Here is a 17,969-nt window from a genome sequence, read left to right as displayed (position 1 = left end):
AATTAAGGCACAACCAATTAAGGCCAGACCTTGGATTATCACCCTGAAAAGGTAAGATTGGGAACTTCACCTGTGTTGCTGCCAAACCTAGAATACCAAGCAAGTCTCTCAACATCGCAGAGACTCGAACCTCCATCGCAAGCCCTCCAATCCGGCTTTCATGATATTCTCCGCCTCTGATTTCACCTTGGACCAGAAATTTATCTGATGGCAACACAGAACAGAGCTGCGCGTCGCTCCCACCAGAACCAAACGGTCGGAATAAGAGCATGCGTGCGCACGACCGAATACCACCAACCCAACAAACTCTAGGTATAATACGCACTGTTACATTTGCCGGCGGAGCCTTTCAGAACTCCACACTCCAGCCAAATCCAAAAGGACATACATCACGTAGATCTTCGTCTTGGCGCGAGAGGGACCCTAGGACCACCACAAGTATTTGCGAGATCAGCAACCCCCACGTCGCCAGTAACTCCTGCCGGATCACCAGAGAAGAATAAGGCGGCACGAAGCACCGACGATGGCTTGGCCAAAGCCATAGTTCCTGCGCCGATTGGGGCCAAGAAGGCCCAAATCTGGCCCAGATCGCCGCCACCGCTGGAGGCGAAGGGCGCCACGCTCCACCCACTCCTCCATGACGACTAGCGAAGTGCATCCTGCCTCGGCCACCGCAGCCGTGCCGCCCCGCGACCTTAGCATGCGCCCCACCGCCTCCCATGAAGCGCCACCGCCACCGGAGACGGCATCACCGGCGGCCTGAGGGGCGGGGGATGAGGGGCCGTTGGGGTTGCGTGGTTGGGGGCCTCCGCCGCTACCCGGGAGGGGAGCGGCATGGGAGGGTTTCGGGATGTTTTCACTAGTAGTCCAAATTATTCGTCGATTCAAGATGGGATTGGGTCGGCCCGGACCTGGCCCCGGACCTGGCCCCGTGGCCCCAAGGCCAATAAGGGGAGCCGTGGGTCGGCCCATTTCAGAGAAAGGTCCTGGCCCCATTGACCCATTGGGTCATCAAGGCCGACCCAAACGGCCAGTCCACGCGCGCCAATTCGCTGATGTTCCGTCATTGGAAACGCTCATGCTTCACTCGTTTGCTGATGTTTTTTGCTAAAAAGTCTGATGGACAGCTTGCTGAGAAGTGAGAACATCCAGTGCAGTATTTCTTGATGTACAAATACGATGCATAAGCTTTCATTTATACAAATAACATTATCCAAATAAATTACTTATGAAGCAAAACTGCTAGCTAACCAGAGATGATAATATAATATAAATAAGTTACAAGCGAGCCAAAAAATAGTGGTTACAGGTTACTAACATGATGAAATCTACTTCTTCAGATTTTGATACTGGATATGACAAAATGCTGGGGACGGAGGAAAGATATATATAGCACACAGCAAACTCACGGCATCAATCTAGAACCTGATAGCAAAGTCACATCATCACAACACAACACAACAAATTTCCTCCCTCTAAGCTGTGACTACATTTATTCAGTGTTAACTCTCAGTTCCTCATGTGAATGCTTCATCATCAGGTGAAGGTTACCATCCGCTCTCCCACATGCTTCAATACTTGTCATCTGTACTCATCAGGAAATGGTAAAGAAAACTTCAGTAAACATCGAGAAGAATATTTTTAGTACCAAACAAGGAATTAATAACATAAAAAGCAAGATATGACATTCAGTATGCCTGGTACAAGATATGTCATCAGCAGATAGGGAAAGGATGATCAACTTGTTTTAGATCAACTATTAACCAACTAGGGAACGCAAAGTAATGTCCAGTTGAGGCTCAGATTTGATTAAGTACAGAAGACAACATAGCTATATATATTACCTCAGTCATCAAAGTAAACTTCAGAGTTCAGAGAGAGAGAGAGATGAGACAACAAAATAGATATAGTAGCAAATAAAATCTATCTACCTAAACTCTGGTCGAGTTACATGAATTACTAAATTAAAATCAATCTATCTCCCTCAGTCATCAAAGTAAACTTCAGAGTTCAGAGAGAAATCAAGAAACATGAATCTGTGATGTCAGGTTCAAACAGAAAATAGACTGGTTGGGTCGTGCAACTGATTTTAAGAATGGATCAAAAATTAGGCAACTTGAATTTCTTACATTCTAGATTGTCTTGGAGAAGCTACTGCCCATTGTTCCCACGTGTTTGCGCAAAGACTTGAAGGTTACTGTCATAATCATCTACATTTATCAAAAAACAGTCAAGTACCAATATAAAGTATGGAGTTGCACTTAAAAATTAATGGCACCGAAGGATAGATTCTTGAACAGAAATGCATAATTTAACCAAGCTTCAATTTATCTGTTGAATCCAAGAAAGTTTCACTACAGTGGATATGAGGTCGAAAATATATTGATCAAAAGTGCCAACAACTTTATCTTTTTTATGCCACCTTAGTACCTTACAGATGCAAGTATACTGTCACTAGAAGAAACTAGAAAGATGCAAGTATCCTGCTTGAAAGATGCATTGTTTACTGAAACTAGAAGAAACAAGGTTGCAAACATACTGTCATGAACTGCAAACGAATTAATTTGGGATAATAAGCATGGAGGCCATCCTTTTTCACTAAAGCGCAATAGAACAGAATATTAACTACTGACGAGCCCCGGTATAATCCTGAGTAGGCTACAAAACATTCCATCACTGCATGAAGTAGATCTTTTCTTAGAGCATCAGAACTCAGAGAGGATTGGAGTACTAACCGTCGAGAATCGGAGGAAGATGGCGAGCTGGGAGCAGGAAGAGTTGGAGAAGTCAGAGGGCAGCCGAGACAATGATGGCGTTGGGTCGACTGGGACGACGACGACGACCCCGACCGACAGCGAACGGCAGAGACGCCAGGAGCGGCACAACAAGCACGAGGCAGCACCACCGGAAGCAGAGGTGGGCGGCGACCGGGACGGCGGCGACCAGGACGGTGACGACCCGTACGAAGGGCGGCTGGAGAGACGCAGGAGGCAGCACCGCCGGCGGCAGCAGAGATGGGCGGGGGCGGGGGCGGAGACGGGGGCTGCGACTAGGTCACGCCTGTTCCTAGTTGTAATCGACGGGTCGACCCCGTTGACCCAGTGGATCGATCAAAGCCGACTCTGTTGGCCCAAAAACATATCAAGGCCGACCCGTGCGCCCCAATGGCCCTGAATTTTTGGGCCGGGTCAGTGACCCGACGGGTCGACGCGGCCCAGTCCCATCTTGATCGTCGATCTATCGGTTAAACTGACGAGTACTTGGAGCATTTTAGTAAGGAGAAAAACAATGGCGATGGTCAGGGGAAGTAGCCGGTTGAAGGCGTGCTGAAGTTCAATATTGGTGCAGCCTACACACCAGGAGAAAATTATGCTGGTTTGGGCGTGAATGTGCGTGATCATAACAGGAAAAACACGTTGGTGTGCCAAAATAGTGGTATCTTGTGCCTACATGCTAAAATACTGCATTTTCCAAATACTTCAGTTTTTAAAATACTTTGCGAGCAAACATAGCCTAAACATTTTTTCGTCAAAGAGGAAAATATAAATAATGCTTTGTAGTTGCTAGGGCATATCCTCAAGTAGCAAGATCTTTCTCTCCTCTGGATGGTAGCGAAAGGAGAAGTGATGATAACTTGATGTGTAGTTTGAGTAACCAAATTGACTGATCTTTCCTTCCGCTGGATGGTGTTGTAATGTCGATTAAAGGGTGCCTTCTTTCGTGTATCCTCTGCATTAGTGAGAGCAGGCAAGAGCATTTAACTTTTTTTTTATCAGAATCAAGAGCATTTAACTAGGACTACCAAGAGCATTTCCTAGATCAATATCGAGCACGGCCCAGTAGTTTTTTCAGCCCAGCCTCTCTGGAACGCGCAAACCCAGTAGTAGAGCAAGCCGGCCTCAGTCACCAAATCGCGAAACCGAGTTCGACCTTACCGCCAAATCCTGCTCTGAATCGAGGCTCGGACTCGAGGAATTGCTCCACTGATTTATAGGTGCTGTGGAGATGCAGACTCGACCCGCTCGCATTTGTTCTCTTGCCACAATCTCGATCCGACTTGTAGACGAAACGCGCGAGATCGAGCTGCAGCACCGATCTAGGGCATCGCACCTGCCGGCTGCCGCTGCCGCCGCGCCCGTGAAGGCCGCCGTCGCTGTGGCCGCACCCAAGAAGAGCAACACCTTGAAGATGATGGCCGCCAAGAGGACCAGCACCGCCCCGTGCCGCTTGACGGTGAAGGTCCCGAAGTGGTCTCTCGCGCCCGCCGTGGAGGCCGCGCGCCGGAATCCTCTTTTCGCGCGCGGGGAGGACGTCGAGGTTCGCCGCAGCTTAGGGCAGGTCTTCGGTGGCAGGGAGCTGGTGATCTACGTGCGCGCCAAGGTCGTCTCCGCGTCACCCGGCACCTACTCCTACCTCGTCGAGTACCCTGCCACCGGCCCCTTCCCGATCCGTATCGCACGAGTGGCAGCGTTTGATGTCCGCGCCGCCCGCCGTTTTCCACCGCCACCACCACCAGCCTCGCTGCCGGGATCTTCCAAGAGGCCGCTGCCGTCGGATCAGTCGGAGCGCGATTCTTGCAAGAAGGCCAAGATAGGGATTGGGAAAGGCATCCCGAAGGACGTACTGGAGCGGCTCATCGCCGAGCACGAGAAGGAGGAGGAAGCGAAGAAGAAGGCGCTGGGACAGAGCGGCGAATTGCCGGGGCGGAAGTTGCTGCCCGCGTCCGTCATGGTCACTGTCGCCAGGACGAAGGTTGCGGCGCCCGAGAAGAACAAGAATGTGAAGGTAATGGCTGCCAAGAGGAGCAACAACGCGCTCCTGCGGCCCGCCATGTTCAAGTACAACCAGTCTCAGGCGTCGACGCCCCACGCCCGGACAGTTCTAACAAGGCCATGATAAGGACAGGGAAGGATCCCAATGGAGCTCGACAAGAAGAAAGGCAAAGAAGAAGGAGCGGGAACACGAAGCCCAACATCTGGTGCCGATCGAAGCTGCAGCCCCCAAGACTCATGAATCACGATGATGGATCGAGGATGCCCTCTTTTAGTGCAGTACTAGTTTTCTTTGATCCGTTCCTAGTTGATTTTCGTATGCTGATTGGCAGGAAGAACTCAATTGATGAGATATGATATACTGTGAATCTGTGATCACTGGGCGGAGAAACTATTGAATACAATGATGTGATGAAACTTCAGTGATGTACTGAAACTATTGAATACTGTATGTTGTACTTGTGCACTTTTTTTCCCGGCGAAATTTGCCTCGAATAATCTTGTAACCGGTAAAAAAAACTCAAATAGATCAAAATTAAAGGTTTAAAACTAGACCAAATATGATGAAAAATTGAAAATGTTCGGACAAACACAAATGAAGCTCCCGTCGCCGCCGTCGCCCCCCCCGAGGCGACCGGGGCGCCCCACCCTCCTCCAGCCCGCGCCCTCTCCCCCCACCCTCCCCCCGCCGCCGCCGCCGGCGAGAGCCGCCGGGCAAAGCCCGCGCGGTGCCGGCGGCGGCGGATCTTCTCTTCCCCGCGCGCGAGGCGGCCCGACGGGGCGGTCCCCGACCTGGCGGCGGCGAAGTCCGGCGATGCTGCTCCGTCCGCTGCACCCGGGCCGCGCTCTGGCCGGCCTTCCGGCCGCGGCGGCGACACATCGACGAGCGCGTCCCCGGACGCTCCCTCCCGCTCGTCGGGCAGGTTCGCTGGGGCGGGTCGCGCCCGCACGGCGGTGCGGCGCGGTGGCCCCTGGCCGGCGCGGCTCTGCTGCTCCGGCCGCTAGCTGCTTCTGGCGGTGCGGCGCCTCGTGCGTCGGCCGGTCGCCGATGGGCTGCCGGCGGCTAGGGTTTGGCCGGATCCGGGCTTGTGGGCCCGGATCTGGGCCTGCCGAGGCTCGGTCGCTTGTCGGGTGGCCCGGACCGGACCGGCGGCGCCGGTTTTGGCGATCTGCCCGCTCGGGCTTGTCGGAGCTCAGGTGAGCTTCCGGCGGTGGGGCGCCGTTGGGGTGACGTCCCGCCATTTTGGAGTCGCTGGGGCGACGTCCTTGCTAGCTATCTGGGACGTGGTCCCTGGGCTGGCTCAGTACTACAGCTACTCCGGCGGCTGCGGTATTTTCTCCCTCCGACCACTTTGGTCGTGCCTGTGCAGGTGTGCTCGCGCGCTGGGGATGGTGGACATCGTGGTGCCGCCAATCTAGGGTCTTGGACGTCTAGATCTGGGTCTGGCCGAAACCTCTGCCAGCCAGCACGTGTTTCCTGCGGATGAGTCGAGTTGGGGCTAGCTCATAATGTGACTTAGGTCGGAGGCGCGGCGGTGATCTCCGCCTTGTCCGCTCTACGTCCTCGCGACGGCGTCCGGATTTTCGATCTAGGTTTGGACCTCGGCGAAAGATGCGCATGGCTCTGGCCTGTGCCGGTGACGGCGTCACCTGCGGGTGTCGTTCCCTTGTTGAAGGCGTCCCGATGATGGCCCTCCTGTTCGAAATGATGGACTCCATCACCCGCTTCAATCTGCTCCTCTTGGAGGCCTCGCTTCGTGTAAGCCTCTCTAGTAGTGTCCTGTGGAGCACCGTGTGACCTCTCGCTGGTGTCGCAGCCCTCCCACAACGTCGGCCTGGCTGCTTTTACACGGTTTGCTACGGTAGCTGATTTCCTTCCTAGCGCCTTGGGGGGCTTTGCTAGGTCGGCGTCTGGTCGTAGCTCCTGCCGGTGTGCCTATCCCAATGCCAGGGGATGATGTTGTGTGTTTGGTCTGGACCTAGCCCGAGCTCCATGGGTGGTGGTTCTCGGGTCTGGGTGAAAACCTTGCAGGTCCTCTCTGCCGGCGACGATGACGCATTCTTGCGCCATTCACCTTCTTGGAGGCGTCGCCGCAAGACCCTCCCTCCTTTGGTTCCTCAAGTTCTGCTAGGTGGCCGGCCCGTCGTTGAGTTCCCCCTTTGAGTTGCAGTTTTGGTGCGGTGGAGGTTTGTTGGCGTGGACTCGGTTGTGATCGCTCCGGTGCAACAGAAGACAAGGCTCCCTCTTCATGGATCAAATGGCGCTTCGGCTTGCTTTTCTGTGTTGTCTTTTGTTGTGGTTTGGGTTGTGCGCTTGGCGCGGGTGTGTTGTAACTCTTGGTGTAACTCCTAGCCGGTTGATGGCTTCGTTAATTCAAAGCCGGGCTCACTTCGAGCCTTCCGTCTAAAAAAACACAAATGAAGCTTTTTGCGTGTGGCAGTAAGGCATCGCTGTCAAATGAATGATATCCCAACGTGTGTTTAATTACTTCCATTGTCAGTTGCCATTTTGTGTGCAATTTAGGATAAAATGGTATTTGTCATGTCTTCGAAAATTTTCAAATTTTGTTTCGAAATTTTCGCACATAAAGGACTGCCATTTTTTGGTAAGCGGATCTAGTCAGACGGCAAAGAGTGGCGCACGGCGAAGCGACGGCTCACGGCGAAGACTGGCACACGGCGAAGAGTTGGCGCACGGCATAGTCAGACGCACGGCAAACATCAAAACAAGGGCGCACGGCGAAGACGTAGCTCACGGCAGACTGCGCCTCGGGCCTACCGTCTGGTTCCATCGACGTTGGCGACGTCGTTAAGTGCTTTACTTTGCCGTGTAGCTCAGCACAGCACACGGCAAAAATTGTTCCGTGCAGGTCTACGTATGCCCACGGCAAAGATTCTATGCCGTATGCACTTTGCCATGCGGGAACTCACGGCAGAGTGTTTGCCGTGTGTACTATGCTGTTTGCCGTGGCTCCTAGGCACACGGCAGAGTCTAGATTTCCGGTAGTGTTGGCTGAAAGAACTCAATTGATGAGATGTACTGTGAATCTCTGATCACTGGGCAGAGAAACTATTGAATAAATATTTTGATGCAACTTCAGTGATGTTCTGAAACTATTAAATATGTGGTGCTTGTGCACTTTTTTTTTTGCCAGATTTCCCTTGAATAATCTTGTAACCGGTCAAAATAAGCTTAGATAAATTTTAACTAAAGGTTTAAAACTACACAAAATATGATGAAAATATTAGGACAAACACAATTGAAACTTTGTGCCTGGCAGTAATGCATCGCTGTCAAATGAATACTTCCCAACGCGTGTTTAATTACTTCCATTGCCAGTTGCCATTTTTCCTGAATGGTATTTGTCATGTCTTTGAAATGTTTCAGCAGGTAAAGGATAGCCATTTTTGGGTAAGCGGATCTACTATCTCCTTGTGGCATGTATAAACATCTCATAAAGAAAACTAACTTGTACATGATCAGTGTGGATGGTTGAGGAGCCACCGTCAAGAAGGTGCACGTTGTTCTAGCGCTCACACGACGCCCTGCTGTTGTAGAGGGGCCTGGCGATGTCAATGCGGATGGGCATCTTCGTCTCCTTCTTCTTCTCTGCCGAGTCTCGGCCAGGACGTCGTTCTTCTTTGGGTGCCTCCATGGGAAGCTTTGCTTCCCCATGGCCTTGTCGACGAGGACGTTGGCTACCTGTTTGGTGGGAGTGGTGAGAAAGAGGGCGTCAACATGGGGAGGTGTGGGCGATGGCAGGTTCTTGCCGGTGTCTTTTGAAGGACGGGGAAAGAAAATCTTTCAATACAGCGCGGGAATCCAAGCGTATGCCAATTATGGCGGTGCGGAAGTTCATCCACCGAGCGTCAGCCCTAGCGTGGCCGTCGTAGCTGAAGTGTGCTATTGATGGTGGTGCCGAAAAAGATTAATTTCCCTCGATTCCAAAGGCTTGAACTTGCAAAGTCTAGACACACCCGTGGTGACAATTTACTGAAAAAGGTTTCAGACCTCATCAGTACGATTGATGCCAAGTGGGATGAGCAGCTGGTTCATGCCACTTTTGGTTAAGGGGATGCAAAGATTTTTCTGCAGATCCCTTTGGCTGACGGCCCTGCGAATTTTATCGCATGGCACTTCGATGATAAAGGCCATCAATCAAACATGCTTACAAACTATACGTGCAGACTGAAAAACACCAGTGTGGAGAGTATTGGGTCCAGTTCAGATGCACCAGGGACGTTGAATGCACACAACAACAATTCCGGAAGTAAATTGGACTATTGCAGCTCCAGATAAAATTAGGACGTTCACTTGGTGCTTTACGCATAACTCCCTTGCATTGCCAGTAAATTTGAGACTGTGAGTTCATCTGGAAGTTTGCAAATGTCTGTTTTGGGGTAGAGTGGGTGAAGATGCAGGGCACTTGTTTGTGAAATGCAAAGGAATGAAGGAGGTGTTGCGGCGAAGTGGCATGGAAGCAACTAGAATCAAGCTTGAAAATGCTGAATCGACCGTGCAGACTATTAACATGATGTGGGAATTAGGATAAAAATAATGTGATCTAAAAGAAGAGATAAAAAAGATCGTGTACACTAACAACTTGGTGGTTGGTCGAACAATAGAAATAAACTAAGGGAGGGAGAACTATGGTCACTGCTGCTGAAATTGTTCGTCCGTCCACCTCGGTCAAACTTGTTGAGATACATATCCTTGTATATCCGGATGTGTATCTTCTGTAGTTATGTATAGCGATACATATATTTGTATTTCTTATTGGGCCCGCCTCCTTCCTTGTATAGTCGAGGACGTGGCCTATATATGTAACGCCATATGCACCCAATCAATACATTGTGAGTTGCATCCCTTTCTACATGGTATCAGACACCTACCGTTCCTAACCTAGCTGCCGCGTCCCTCTCTCCCCGCGCGCGCCGCCCCACCCTCCAACCCTAGCGCCGCCGCCCTTGTGCCGCCGCTGCGTGTGCTCCTCCTCAAGCCGCGCCGCCGCGCCTACCTCCCCAACCCCGCGCCGTCGCCGTCCCCTGCGCGCGCGTCGTCATGTCGTCGGTCTCCAACGGCAGCAACCCCTTCGCCTACAACCCATGGAAGGGGGTCATCTACGCCTACAGCATGCCGGTGCTGCGCCCGCCGACTCACCAGGCGCACTTCACCACGACACCGCCCTACGCCTCGGCCTTCACCGCCACGCCGCCGTCCTACGCCCCGGCCTACCACGCCGCGCCCGCACCTGGCTCTTAGCCGGTGGCGGCAACTGGTTTATGGACACGGGCGCCTCGTCTCACATGGCTGCTCACCCGGGTAACCTTTCCCATTCTTTTCCCACTTCCACCGAGTCTCGCATCATTGTCGGTAACGGCGCCGGTCTTCCTATTTCTCACATTGGTTCTGCCAATTTTCCTTCCACTTCTAAACCACTGTCTCTTAATAATGTCCTTGTGTCTCCCCAGCTTATTCAGAATTTAGTCTCTGTTAAAACTCTTTCTCGTGACAACTCGTGACTCGTTGAATTTGATGCGTTTGGTTTTTCGTTAACGACGCCCGCACCCGGATGGTCCTCCATCGATGTGAGAGCCCCGACGATTTGTATCCGGTGATGTCGCCTTCCACCCCCGGCGCCGCACCTCGTGCTCTCTCCGCAGGCGTTGATCTTTGGCATGCTCGTCTTGGACATCCCAATGCCAACACGCTTCACCAAATAATGAGGGGTTTTTCGTTTTCATCTACTAAACAGTCTTCACATAGTTGCGAAGCATGTCGTCTTGGTAAACACGTTCGTCTTCCTTTTAGTCAGTCTTCCACCATTGCGTCTTTTCCTTTTGAGTTAATTCATAGTGATGTATGGACCTCTCCAATCCCGAGCAATTCTGGTCTTCTTTATTACCTAGTTATTCTTGATGACTTTTCTCATTTTGTGTGGACGTTTCCCCTCCGTAAAAAGTCCGATGTCGCCACCACTCTCACAGCCTTCTACGCCTATGTTTCCACCCAGTTCGGTCGCCCCATCCACGCCCTACAAACTGACAACGGAAAAGAGTTTGACAATGTCGCCGTCCGCACCATACTCTCCTCTCACGGCACTATTTTCCGTCTAACCTGTCCATACACGTCCCAACAAAACGGCCGCGCCGAGCGTATCCTCCGCACCCTCAATGACTGCATCCGCACACTCCTATTCCACAGCCATGTTCCCCCACCTTTTGGCCTGACGCCTTAGCCACCGCCACCCTCCTTGTCAACCTTCGTCCGTGTCGTCCCCGCTGGAACTATGCACCTCATCACCTCCTTTACGGTTCCCCTCCATCCTACGACGGTCTTCGGATTTTCGATTGTCGTTGTTATCCTAGTATCGCCGCCACCACTCCTCATAAACTCGCCCCTCGTTCCGTTCCATGTGCTTTCCTCGGTTACCCGGCTAACACCAAAGGCTACCGCTGCTATGTTCCGGTTTCTCACCGCGTCATCACCTCCCGGCACGTGTACTTTGATGAGCATTGCTTTCCTTTTGCACAGAGACAGGTGGTCGCCACTCCTCCTTCGACTCATCGATGGTCCCCGACGTCGACCCCCCGCAGGTCCGCCGGCTGCAGTGCCCTCGAGCTCGGACTCGGGCACTGCCTCATCGTTCTCCGCCGCGCCCTTCAGCTCTGGCTCGGGCGCTGCCTCACCACCCTCTGGGTCACCCTCGAGCCATGTCTCAGGTGACCCCACGCCGACACCCGCGCCGACACCTCCGCCGACGCCCGCCTCGACGCCGCCTGCGTCGCCCTCGAGCCTCAGCTCGGGCGCCGCGCCGTCTTCGCCGGGCGACGCCCCTTCGCCGGGTTCATCCGCCTCGACGCCGCTTGCGTCTCCCTCGAGCCTCAGCTCGGGCGCCGCGCTGTCTTCGCCGGGCGACGCCTCGCCTCCGGCTCCGCCTCCGCCTCCTCCGCCGCCGGCCACGGGGCCCCTCACGCGCGCCCGTGCAGGGATTCGCGTCCCGAGCTCGCGGTACCCCTCGGACGAGTACGTCTGCACCGCGTCGACTTCCGCGCCTTCACCATCCACGCCGTCGCCCTTGCCCGCCTCTGCCCGGGCTGCTCTCCGCGACCCGCAGTGGCTTGCGGCCATGCAGGACGAGTTCGACGCCCTGCAGCGGAACCAGACATGGACGCTTGTTCCCCGACCCCCTCACGCCAACATCATCACCGGGAAGTGGGTCTTCAAGCACAAGTTCCATCCGGACGGTACTCTCGACCGTCACAAAGGCGCGGTGGGTGGTTCGTGGCTTTCGCCAGCGTGCCGGTGTCGACTTCACCGACACCTTCGCCCCGGTTGTCAAGCCCGGGACGATCCGCACCGTCCTTCAGCTCGCGGTCTCCCGTGTGTGGCCCGTGCACCAGATGGACGTCTCCAACGCCTTCCTTCACGGCCATCTAGAGGAGCAGGTCTTCTGCCAGCAGCCCACGGGATTCATCGACAGCGCCCACCCCGACCATGTGTGCCTGCTCTCGCGCTCGTTATACGGGCTCAAGCAGGCCCCACGCGCCTGGTACCAGCGCATCGCAGCGTTTCTTCACCAACTCGGCTTCCGCTCCACCCGCTCCGATGCCTCGCTGTTTGTGTACAACAATGGCACCACCACCGCGTACCTGCTGCTCTACGTCGACGACATCATCTTGACGGCCAGCTCGACGGACCTCCTGCGACAGATCACCGAGCGTCTTCGCGCTGAGTTTGCCCTCAAGGACTTGGGGCCCCTGCACTACTTCCTCGGCATCGAGGTCGTACGTCGCACCGACGGCTTCTTCCTTCATCAGCGCAATTACGCCCACGAGCTCCTGGACCGCGCTGGTATGCTTAATTGCAAACCCGCGGCCACGCCTGTCGACACAAAGTCCAAGCTCTCCGCCACGGATGGTTCGTTGGCCACAGACGCGTCACTTTATCGCTCCATCGTCGGTGCCCTGCAGTACCTCACCTTGACCCGCCCCAAGCTGCAGTATGCTGTCCAGCAGGTGTGCCTTCACATGCATGCTCCGCGGGATCCTCATTGGGCTGCGGTCAAGCGGATCCTCCGCTACATTCGTGGCACCATGGACTTCGGCCTCTCCCTCCACGCCTCCACCGCCACGGACATCGTCGCCTACTCGGACGCCGATTGGGCAGGCTGCCCCGACACGCGTCGCTCCACGTCTGGCTACTGCGTCTACTTCGGACCTTCGCTCATCTCCCGGTCGTCTAAGCGACAACCCACGGTCTCTCGCTCCGGCGACCGAGCGGAGTACCGGGCTGTTGCTAACGCGGTTGCCGAGGTCTCTTGGCTGCGGCAACTCCTCGTTGAGCTCTCATGTCCTGTTGCCAAAGCCACCGTGGTCTATTGCGACAACGTCTCCGCCGTCTACCTCTCCGCCAACCCGGTCCACCATCGCCGCACCAAGCATATTGAGATGGACATCCACTTTGTTCGGGAACAGGTCGCCCTTGGACACATTCGAGTACTTCATGTGCCCACCTCCCAACAATTTGCGGATATCATGACCAAGGGTCTTCCTACGGCATCATTTGAAGAGTTCCGGTCCAGTCTATGCGTTCGACCAGGCGACGCTTCGATCGCGGGGGTGTTGAGATACATATCCTTGTATATCCGGATGTGTATCTTCTGTAGTTATGTATAGCGATACATATATTTGTATTTATTATTGGGCCCGCCTCCTTCCTTGTATAGTCGAGGATGTGGCCTATATATGTAACGCCATATGCACCCAATCAATACATTGTGAGTTGCATCCCTTTCTACAAAACTGACAAGTGCTTGGAGCTTTTTAGTAAGGGGAAAAACAATGACAATGGTCAGGAGAAGTGGAGTTCACCGGTAGAAGGCGGGCTGAAGTTCATTCATTCGCAAAAAAAAAAAAAGCCTACACGCCAAGCGTTTTTTTTTTCGAACCATGCAGGAATACTGCATGTTTTATATTAGAAGAGGCAAAGCCAAAAGAAATGCCTACAGTTTACGGAGGGAGGACCATGGTCCAAAGAACAAGAAAACGACCAAGAAAGCATGACAAAATATAGAAAAACTTCAGTCAACACTATCAATCTTCGGGCTGCCCTAGCTGGCGCTCGATCGCTAGGAGATTAGCGAGCGATCGGTTTCCGACAGGATTAGAAGTAAACGTGTTTTCCCTTGCCGTACCTTTGCATGCATGTAAAAAGAAACAATCCTTCCAAATTTGAAAGTTTAAAACGTTTTAACTTTTAAACGACAACTCTGATTTAAGATTCGCTTTCACCAATAAATCCATCTCGACGAGATCTTCAAAACTAGCACCCATGTTAATATGTTTCGACAAACTTTTTTTCTGGCTAAAATTTATCAACCCTCTCTATTTGAATAATCAAGCCCTCCGTACTTGAGTGATAAACGTCAAATGTATAAAATTATCAACCTGGTGCAGACTATTAAGGGAAAGTTCTGCATGCAAACACAAATAGACGAATCTGCTGATGTCAGCGGAATCTTTTCTAAATTTGAAAATTTAAAACGTTTTAACTTTCAAACGACAACTCCAAATTAAGATCCGCTTTCACCAATAAATCCGTCTCGACGAGATCTTCAAAACTAGCACCCATGTTGATATGTTTCGAGAAACTTTTTTTCGGGCTAAAAGTTATCAACCCTCTCTATCTGAATAATCAACCCCTCCGTACTTGAGTGATCAACGGTAAATGTATAAAATTATCAACCTGGTGCAGGCTATTGAGGAAAAGTTCTGCATGCATGCACAAATAGACGAATATGCTGATGTCATCGGAATCTTTTCCAAAATTTGTAAATTCAAAACGTTTTAACTTTTAAACGACAACTCCAAATTAAGATTCGCTTTCATCAATAAATCCGTCTCGACGAGATCTTCAAAACTAGCACCCATGTTGATATGTTTCGAGAAACTTTTTTTCGGGCTAAAAGTTATCAACCCTCTCTATCTGAATCATCAACCCCTCCGTACTTAAGTGATCAACGGTAAATATATGAAATTATCAACCCCAAAGTTAATTTTATTTGAAACAGTTTAGCGATTTTTTTTTGTTTAGAAGCTATCAACCCGGTGTCCTGTTATTTATCAACAGTAAATATAAATAAGTACCAACCCTAAAAATCTAATTTTATTTCGAATATTTTGGCGACTCTTTTTAGTTTACAAGTTATCAACCCGGTGCCCCGTTATTTATCAATGGTAATTATAAATAACTACCAACCCTAAAAAGTATTCCATTTAGAATATTTTAGCGAACATTTTTTTTTATTTTACAAGCTATCAACCTGGTGCCTCGTTATTTATCAACGGTAAATATAAATAAATAATAACCCTAAAAAGTATTTCATTTAGAATATTTTAGCGACTCTCTTTTAGTTTACAAGCTATTAACCGGGTGACCCGCTATTTATCAATGGTAAATAAAAATAAAAATCATCCCTAAATTTTTTAATTTAATTTAAAATATGTAGCGACTCTTTTTTGTTTACAAGTTATCAACCCGGTGCCCCGTTATTTATCAACGGTAAATATAAATACCTAGCAACCCTAAAAAGTAAATTTCATTTAGAAATATTTTAGCAACTTTTGTTAGCTTACAACTTAAAACAATACTTAATTTGAGTAGCAAGTGGTAGTTCATTTGAGTTGCAAGTGGATCTTCCCACCCGTTATTTTCCCCCTTAAAAACCACTGGCCCGAAAAAGGGAATTGCAAAAGGACCCCATTAAATATGAATTACCGTACGAAAATAAAACCCAAAAGGGAATCGCAAAAAGCGAATTGAGAGTCTGCCTCGTGCTGAAGAAAAAGAGTGAGATGCTATGTGTATGCATGCAACAACTTATGAAAAAGTGCTGAAAAGTTGGCTCATTAAATGCAAATCCATGAGATGCTCTGTGCATGTGCATGCATGCAGTGTGAACATTCTTGGCTGCATGCAACTTGCAAAGTAGTAATACAAAGCTGTTAGTGTGAACACGTGTGAACACAATGAAAACACTACGTGATAAAAGGGAATTGAGTCGCGCTTTCGCGCGAGCGCTCCGCGCCGACAGAAACCGATCGCTCGAGCGAGCGATTGCCAGGGAGGGAATTCGTCAATCTTCACCCCCTGTCCCCTGGTAGAAAAAAAACTTATGCTGGTTGCCGCGTAGTTGTGCGTGATTATAACAGGGAAAATACATCGGTGTGCCAAAACTGTGGTATCTTGTGCCTACAAGCTAAAATACTGCAGTTTCCAAATACTTCCAGTTTTAAAATACGTTGCGAGCAACCATAGCCTAAACTTCTTTTCGTAACGGGGAAAATATAACTACTCCTTCCGTCCTAAAATATAAGATGTATTAGTCAAAATTCAATGTTCTTTAAATTTGACCAAGTTTATATATAAAGTATGAACATTTACAATACTAAACCAGTATCAATAGGTTCACCATATAGTATAGGATGTAAATATTTTTTCCTAAATATTTGATCATGCGGAAAATCGAAAAACAGAAGCCTGCCAACCTCATGGCCCAGTAGTTTTTTCGGCCAAGCCTATCTGAAACGCGCAAACCCAGTGGGAGAGCAAGCTGGCCTTGGTCGCCGAATCACGAAACCGAGTTCGAACTTACCGCCAAATCCTGCTCTGCCTCGGACTCGAAGAATTGCTCCACCGATTTATAGGTGCTGTGGAGATGCAGGACCGCTTGCATTTGTTCTCTTCCCACAATTTCGATCCGACTTGTAGACGAAACGCGCGAGATCGAGCTGCAGCACCGATCTAGAGCATCGAGATCGCACCTGCCGGCTGCCGCTGCCGTCGCACCCGAGAAGAGCGACACCTTGAAGATGATGGCCGTCAAGAGGACCAGAACCGCCCCGTGCCGCTTGATGGTGAAGGTCCCGAAGTGGTCTCTCGCGCCCGCCGTGGAGGCCGCGCGCCGGAATCCTCTTTTCGCGCGCGGGGAGGACGTCGAGGTTCGCCGCAGCTTAGGGCAGGTCTTCGGTGGCAGGGAGCTGGTGATCTACGTGCGCGCCAAGGTCGTCTCTGCGTCACCCGGCACCTACTCCTACCTCGTCGAGTACCCTGCCGCCGGCCCCTTTCCTATCCGTACCTCACGAGTGGCAGCGTTTGACGTCCGCGCCGCCCGCCGTTTTCCACCGCCACCACCACCAGACTCGCGGCCGGGATCTTCCAAGAGGCCGCTGCCGTCGGAGCAGCCGGAGGGTGATTCTTGCAAGAAGGCCAAGATAGGGATTGGGAAAGGCATCCCCAAGGACGTACTGGAGCGGCTCATCGCCGAGCACGAGAAGGAGGAGGAAGCGAAGAAGAAGGCGCTGGGACAGAGCGGCGAATTGCCGGGGCGGAAGTTGCTGCCCGCGTCCGTCAAGGCCACTGTCGCCAGGACGAAGGTTACTGCGCCCGAGAAGAACAAGTATGTCACGGTAATGGCTGCCAAGAGGAGCAACACCGCGCTCCTGCGGCCCGCCATGTTCCAGTACAACCAGTCTCAGCCGTCGACGCCCCGCGCCCGGACAGTTCTAACAAGGCCATGATAAGGACAGGGAAGGATCCCAATTCCCAATGGAGCACGACAAGAAGAAAGGCAAAGAAGAAGGAGCGGGAACACGAAGCCCAACTGCTGGCGCCGAAGCTGCACTGCTGCAGCCCCCAAGACTCACGATGATGGATCGAGGATGCCCTCTTTTAGTTTCTGTTCTCTAGCAGTACTAGTTCTCTTTGATCCGTTCCTAGTTGTTTTTCCTATGCTGATTGGCTGGAAGAACTCAATTGATGAGATGTACTGTGAATCTCTGATCACTGGGCAGAGAAACTATTGAATAAATATTTTGATGCAACTTCAGTGATGTACTGAAACTATTAAATATGTGGTGCTTGTGCACTGTTTTGTTTGGCGAGATTTCCCTTGAATAATCTTGTAACCGGTCAAAAAAAGCTTAGACAAATTTTAACTAAAGGTTTAAAACTACACAAAATATGATGAAAATAGTAGGACAAACACAATTGAAACTTTGTGCCTGGCAGTAAGGCATCGCTGTCAAATGAATACTTCCCAACACGTGTTTAATTACTTCCATTGCCAGTTGCCATTTTGTGCTCTGAATGGTATTTGTCATGTCATCTTTGCAAATGTTTTACGTCCAGGTAAA

General features: G+C 51.2%; 1 long non-coding RNA gene across 1 annotated transcript; it reads right to left on the bottom strand.

The window, feature by feature from the left end:
- Positions 1 to 1,240: 1,240 nt before the first annotated feature.
- On the bottom strand, positions 1,241 to 2,902 carry LOC124678462. Its single transcript, XR_006994491.1, has 3 exons — positions 2,736 to 2,902; positions 2,130 to 2,210; positions 1,241 to 1,585 (listed from the first exon to the last, which is right to left on the bottom strand). It is a non-coding gene; the product is annotated as an uncharacterized LOC124678462 (long non-coding RNA).
- Between the last annotated feature and the right edge of the window lie 15,067 nt (positions 2,903 to 17,969).

The sequence above is a fragment of the Lolium rigidum genome, chromosome 1 (genome assembly GCF_022539505.1).
Source record: "Lolium rigidum isolate FL_2022 chromosome 1, APGP_CSIRO_Lrig_0.1, whole genome shotgun sequence".
In the NCBI taxonomy this organism is placed as follows: Eukaryota; Viridiplantae; Streptophyta; class Magnoliopsida; order Poales; family Poaceae; genus Lolium; species Lolium rigidum.
Note: the sequence above shows the minus strand (reverse complement) of the source record. Positions and strands in the feature narration are given on the sequence as shown.